Here is a 7,122-nt window from a genome sequence, read left to right on the forward strand (position 1 = left end):
TAATGAGGTACCACCAATTCAACGGAGTTCACGGCCGTTTTACGAAGCTTCTGATCGCGTTTACATAAGCTAGTGGTGAAGACATGGTACTGCCCACTATTCAACTGCTTCGGATTGCTTTGATAACCCGATTGCTTCTGCTGTTGATTCCCCTGATGGTTATAACCGCCCTGGTTGCCCTGATTGCTTTGATTGCCATGTCCGGTTTGGTTGCCTTGGAATCCTGAACCGGAACTGCCACCACCATAACCCGGCCCATGGAAACTGCCTCCTGAACCGCTGGGCGGTCCATGGTCGTATTGAAAGAAATTTGAATTTTTTAACTCCCGCATAATGAAGCAATCCTTCCAAAGATGCGTAGCTGGCCTTTCCTTTGACCCGTGCTTTGGGCAAAGTTGATTTAATAGGCGCTCAAGATTGGGACCTGACCATCCACGCCGCTGGGGCGGTTTACCCTTACGCTGCTGACCGTTATCCTGGGTGTTGGTGTTAGCCACAAAGTCCAAGCTATTATCTGCCTTGCGTTTACCGTTGTTCCCATGACCTGTCGGGTTATGTTGCTGCCCCTTCGCACTGCCATTCTTCTTTCCCTTCCCTGGCTTTTCATCCTCAGACTCAGGGTCCTTGGTGCTATCTGAATCGGCATACTTAACCAGAGCGGCCAAAAGCGTTGCCTTTTCATTGCAGTGACGTTTGAGCCTTCCCAACTTCAGTTTCAACGGTGTAAACCGGCAATTGCCTTCCAACGTCAAGACTGCTGTGTCAGCATTGATGTGGTCCAATGAATGCAAAATGGTTGAGACTCGCTTTACCCAATGGGTTGTAGACTTCCCATCCTCTTGAACACAGGCGGCTAGGTCCACAATTGACATGGGTTGCTTACATGTATCCTGGAAATTCTGGATAAACTGGCTTTTTAACTCAGCCCATGAACCAGTGGAGTTAGCTGGTAAACTTTTTAACAAAGTATGAGTTGTTCCTTCCATCATCATGGTGAAGTACTGAGCACACGCCACATCATCCACATCCAGCATCTCCATCGCCATCTCATAGCTCTCGACCCATGACTCAGGGCGTAAATCGGCAGTGTAATTGGGCACCTTACGAGGGCCCTTAAAATCCTTGGGTAGCCGCACGTTACGCAAGGCTGGGGTGAGACATGGCACCACCAAAGAACTGAAGACCACACCTAGCTCCACTGAAGTGGTTGGACGAACCGGAGTAAGCTGACGAGCCGCGTGCTGTGCTGCTAACTCAGCTTCTCGACGTGTTTGATCGTGATCCACCACATCCTGCGCATTAGCACCGCCACCCGCCCGGTTATGCCCTCGCGGGGGGTTACGGTGTCGCGCACTGCTTGACACACCAGTTCATCAATACGCCCGCTGTAGCTCTGGCTCGGGCGGGGAGTAGAATGAATCCTTTTGCGGCTATATGAATAAGCCTGCTGCTGAGTCAAGGCCGTTTGAAGGAGCTCCCTAGCCCGCCGTGTTTCAACTACTACTGGGGACTCCCCATCAATCGGGAGGGCTACCAATCGTGAAGAGGCGGCAACGATGTTATCCAACGGGTTAGAGTAATGACCCGGAGGCGTTTAGACGTGTCATGATGGGGCATCGTTCTGACGAGGCTGAGGGGATGGATCCATCGCGCGCGGCTGAACTGGTGCCCCGGTCCCAGGCGCCTCCACCCGGTTTACCACTGGCTGGTTGCTGGTGCCTGCTCCTGGCGTGTTAAAGAGATTTCTTGCCTCAAAAACCGGCAGAAGGTGCGACTGGTATCTTCTCCTCACGACATCATCTGGCGCACTCTGATACAGCATAAGCCGGTAAGCTTGAGCCTCTAACTCGGCCCGCTCTGTAGCCATCCTAGTGTTCTCTGCCGCCAGGTCCGCTTTAGCCTGAGTTATCTGATCCTTCACCTTTGCATCTTCCGTGTTATGCCGATCCTGATCTGCCGAGTTAACCACAGCCGTCAGCAATGTTGCCAACGTGTCAAATAAATCAGACAAACCTTGAGCTGGCGGCGGTGAAGACCCTCCTGCCCGAGCTGGTGTTGCCGCCACTGAACCGGAGATCATTGCTGCTACGGTAGAAGAGTGCTGCACTGATTGTGTACCGGCCATGAAGACCGCGACCCGACTCGGCGGATCAAGGGGGTCCGGAATACTGTCGCCATCGGAACCACCACTAATCCGGCCATCCTGCAGCTGATACAGTGACTCGGTCTCTCCGGTTGAAGACTCGTCATCAGAGTAGACAAGGGTTTTGCCACCAGATGCCGATCTATCCTCATATTTTGCTCCATGGATGGCACCTACGAAGGTGCGCTTTACGGCGGGCTGAACCTGAGCAGATCTTGCACGCTGAGCCGTCTTGATGATGTTGGTGCAGATGTCCCGCTCAGGGCCTGGTTCGTCGATCTTGCCGTTAAGACGTGAATTCCGCCAAAGGGGACCCAGTACCCGTACTCAATTGAGCCGGCCTCGGGGCTCCATCCTGCATCATCGATGTAGAGCTTGCCCTGAAGACTCTTAGTCATCCGGCCCACAGCGTATCCCTTAAGTCCTTCGAAGCTGCCCTTCAAGAACTCAAAACCATCGTCCGATAGCCCCACGGTGGGCGCCAACTGTCGTGGTTTTGTCACGGCAGATGTCCTCATGAAAGGACTTAGTCGTGGTGCCATCGCTACGGGTTAGCTTAAAGGGGTTAAAGCAGACAAGGGACGCAAGAATTTATACTGGTTCGGCCCCTTACGGTGAAGGTGAAATCCTAATCCAGTTGTGATGGAATTGCTAAGGTTTCGATGACCAAGGAGCGAATCCGCTTTGCCTGGCTCTTGAGTTGTTGTCCGTTGTCCCTAAACCGCCGCCGGGTCGTCCCTTTATATACACAGGTTGACGCCCTGCGGTTTACAGAATGCCGAGGCCGGTTCATAAATGTGCCCGGCTCGGTTTCTATGTTTCCATGCCTTACAACATAAGTTACATATCATATGGCGTCTTACATCTATGGGCCCTAAGAGCCAAACAATCGAAACAACAAGTGGATGTCCTCGAATGAGTAAAATATGCAATCAACATGCTCACACAATAAAATGGCAAATGAAATATGTGGCAAAGCATGCACAAACACTGTAGCATCTATCAAGCAATTCGCGATGACTAGGTCATCTATATATGAGTATATTGACTTAAGAGTCAAATGAGAACATTTGATCATAGGTCATACTCACCGTTTAAGCACAAGTGGGGTTACTACTTTCACATAAAGCATTATTGTGTTCACACCATTAGAGTTTCTTTAGGTAAATTGATTAGAGTAAAGCTCCCCCTAAATGTGATATCCCCTCTAAGAGGGATGAACTAACCTTGGTTTTTGTCGATGATGACTTCATGTAGATGTTGAAGATGTGGATGCTCAATGTTGATGTAGATAATTTCGAGTAATCCATTGGAGTGAGTTGCACTTTCAATACCTAAATGGGTTAGTCCCACAAGGAACAAACAAGGATATCCATAGACATAGAGTGATGTTCACACAAGATGATGTCCATGAAGGAAATAGGTTACCTTGTCCCTTGTCTTACCAACAAGAGGGTTTGTGACTCCTTGAACTAGTGCAAGATGTGGAAGTTGTTTGCAGTTCTCCTCGCCAAAATGATATGAGTGAAGTATGTTGGCGGAGTCATCCTCAAGAACTCTCTAGTTCTTCTTCTTCGGGATCCACATCATCTTGATGGGAATCCTTAGAGTTGTATTCATACTTGATGAAGTAGAACTTGATGTAGTCTTGGGAACCCACTTGACCAAGGCCTTAGGAGCTTCTTCAAATGCATCAATCTCCTCTTGAATCTTTCCCTTGACTTTTTGCTTGTGGTCTTGTGGTGGAAGATCATCTTGAGCTTGTGTCCCTTGGAAAGAAGTAGGATCATAATTCTATTTTTAAGGAACAAACTTCGTCTTGGGGTATTGATCTTCTTCCCACTCAACTCCATTGGCATTAAACTTTCGTTCAAAACCAACACCTTGATTCTTCTGGTGCCTTCCTTGCTTGCGTACAATTTCCTCAAATTGCTTACTTCTGGCAAGGCTCTTGTAAACACCTTTCTCTATAATTCCCTTCAATAAGCTATTTTCTTGCTCAAGTGTAACTTGGCTAAGAGAAACATTAGTGGAATCAAGAGAACTACTAGAAGAAACAACATTGGATTTAACATGATTATTGTTACTACTAGAAGAAGAATCTTTCTTACTCTTGTTTCTAGATTTAACTTATGGCATGTAAGTAGACAAGAGTAAACACTCGGCCAGGGGTAGTTGCACTTTCAATACTTGGCGATCCTAATGAACAGTGGAAGGGCACCACGATCTCTGGTCACGATCAGGTTGATGGAGCAGCCTGGATGGAGTCACTGAAGAAGTTCGACTGGGATGGCGGAGCTCTGGCAACAGTGATCGACGCAAGGAAGAAGAGGAAGAGAGGAGAGGGGCGGGGTAGAAATGAAAAAGGGACACCCCCATTGTTGGGGAACGTAGCATGCAATTTCAAAAAAATTCCTACGATCTCGCAAGATCTATCTAGGAGATACATAGCAACGAGAGGGGGAGACTGTGTCCATGTACCCTCGTAGAACAAAAGTGGAAACGTTAGGTTAACGCGGTTGATGTAGTCAAACGTCTTCATGATTCAGCCGATCTAGTACCAAACGTACGACACCTCCGAGTTCAGCACACGTTCAGCTTGATGACGTCCCTCGAACTTTTGATCCCGCAGAGGGTCGAGGGAGAGTTTCATCAGCAGGACAGTGTGGTGATGGTGATGGTGATGTGATTCCCGCAGGGCTTCACCTAAGCACTACAACGCTATGACCGTAGGAGTAAACTGTGGAGGGGGTACCGCACACGGCTAAGAGAACAACTATTGTGCTTTGGGGTGCCCCCGTATATAAGGGAGGAGCGGAGGAGGCGGCCGGCCCTAGCGGGCGCACCATTGGGGGGAAACCGAATAGGACTCCAAGTCCTATTTAGGCCCCCCTTCCTTTCTTATGGATGGGTAAAGGGGAAGGGAGAGGGAGGAGGATATGGAAAGGTGGGCGCGCCCCCTCCCATAGTCCAATTCAGACTCCCCATGGGAGGGGGCGCGGCCACCCCTTGTGGGTTGCCTCCTCTCTCCCCTATGGCCCATGTCGGCCCATTACTTTCCCGCGGGGTTCCGGTGTCCAAATACCATCTTCCAATATATCAATTTTTACCTCTTAACCATTTTGAGACTCCTCCTCATGTCCGTGATCTCATCCGGGACTCCGAACAATCTTCGGTCACCAAAACACATAACTCATAATACAAATCGTCATCGAATGTTAAGCGTGCGGACCAGACGGGTTCGAGAACTATGTAGACGTGACCGAGCCACATCTGCGGTCAATAACCAATAGCGGAACCTAGATGCTCATATTGGATCCTACATATTCTACGAAGATCTTTATCGGTAAAATCATAATGACAACATACGTAATTCCCTTTGTCATCGGTATGTTACTTGCCCAAGATTCGATCGTCGGTATCTTCATACCTAGTTCAATGTCGTTATCAGCAAGTCTCTTTACTCATTCTGTAATGCATCATCCTGTAACAAACTCATTAGTCACATTTCTTGCAAGTCTTATCATGATGTGCATTACCGAGAGGGCCCAGAGATACCTCTCTGATGCTCGGAGTGACAAATCCTAATCTTGATCTATGCCAACCCAACAAACACCTTCGGAGACACCTGTAGAGCATCTTTATAATCACCCAATAATGCTGTGACGTTTGATAGCACACAAGGTGCTCGTCCAGTATTCGGGAGTTGCATAATCTCATAGTCAAAGGAATATGTATAAGTCATGAAGAAAGCAATAGCAATAAAACTTAACGATCATTATGCTAAGCTAACAGATGGGTCTTGTCCATCACATCATTTTCCTAATGATGTGATCCCGTTCATCAAATGACAACACATGTCTATGGTCAGGAAACTTAACCATATTTCATTAACGAGCTAGTCAAGTAGAGGCATACTAGGGACACTTTGTTTTGTCTATCTATCCACACATGTATCAAGTTTCTGGTTAATACAATTCTAGCATGCATAATAAACATTTATCATGATATAAGGAAATATAAATAACAACTTTATTATTTCCTCTAGGGCATATTTCCTTCAGTATCCCACTTGCACTAGAGTCAATAATCTAGATTACATTTTAATGATTCTAACACCCATGGAGTCTTGGTGTTGATCATGTTTTTCTCGTGGAAGAGGCTTAGTCAATGGGTCTGCAACATTCAGATCCGTATGTATTTTGGAAATCTCTATGTCTCCCTCCTTGACTTGATCGCGGATGGAGTTGAAGCGTCTCTTGATGTGTTTGGTTCTCTTGTGAAATCTAGATTCCTTCGCTAAGGCAATTGCTCCAGTATTGTCACAAAAGATTTTCATTGGACCCGATGCACTAGGTATTACACCTAGATCGGATATGAACTCCTTCATCCATACTCCTTCATTTGCTGCTTCTGAAGCAGCTATGTACTCCGCTTCACATGTAGATCCCGCCATGACGCTCTGCTTGGAACTGCACCAGCTGATAGCTCCACCATTCAATATAAATACGTATCTGGTTTTTGACTTAGAGTCATCTGGATCAGTGTCAAAGCTAGCATGGACGTAAACATTTACGACAATCTCTTTGTCACCTCCATAAACGAGAAACATATCCTTAGTCTTTTAAGGTATTTCGGGATGTTCTTGACCGCTGTCCGGTGATCCACTCCTGGATTACTTTGGTACCTCCCTGCTAAACTTATAGCAAGGCACACATCAGGTCTTGTACACAGCATTGCATACATGATAAAACCTATGGCTGAAGCATAGGGAATGACTTTCATTTTCTCTCTATCTTCTATAGTGGACGGGCATTGAGTCTGACTCAACTTCACACCTTGTAACATGGGCAAGAACCCTTTCTATGACTGATCCATTTTGAACTTCTTCAAAACATTATCAAGGTATGGCTTTGTGAATGTGCAATTAAGCGTCTTGATCTATCTCTATAGATCTTGATGCCCAATATATAAGCGGC

Source organism: Triticum urartu, chromosome 7A (genome assembly GCF_056163025.1).
Source record: "Triticum urartu cultivar PI428250 chromosome 7A, HENAU_Tu73, whole genome shotgun sequence".
Classification (NCBI taxonomy): Eukaryota; Viridiplantae; Streptophyta; class Magnoliopsida; order Poales; family Poaceae; genus Triticum; species Triticum urartu.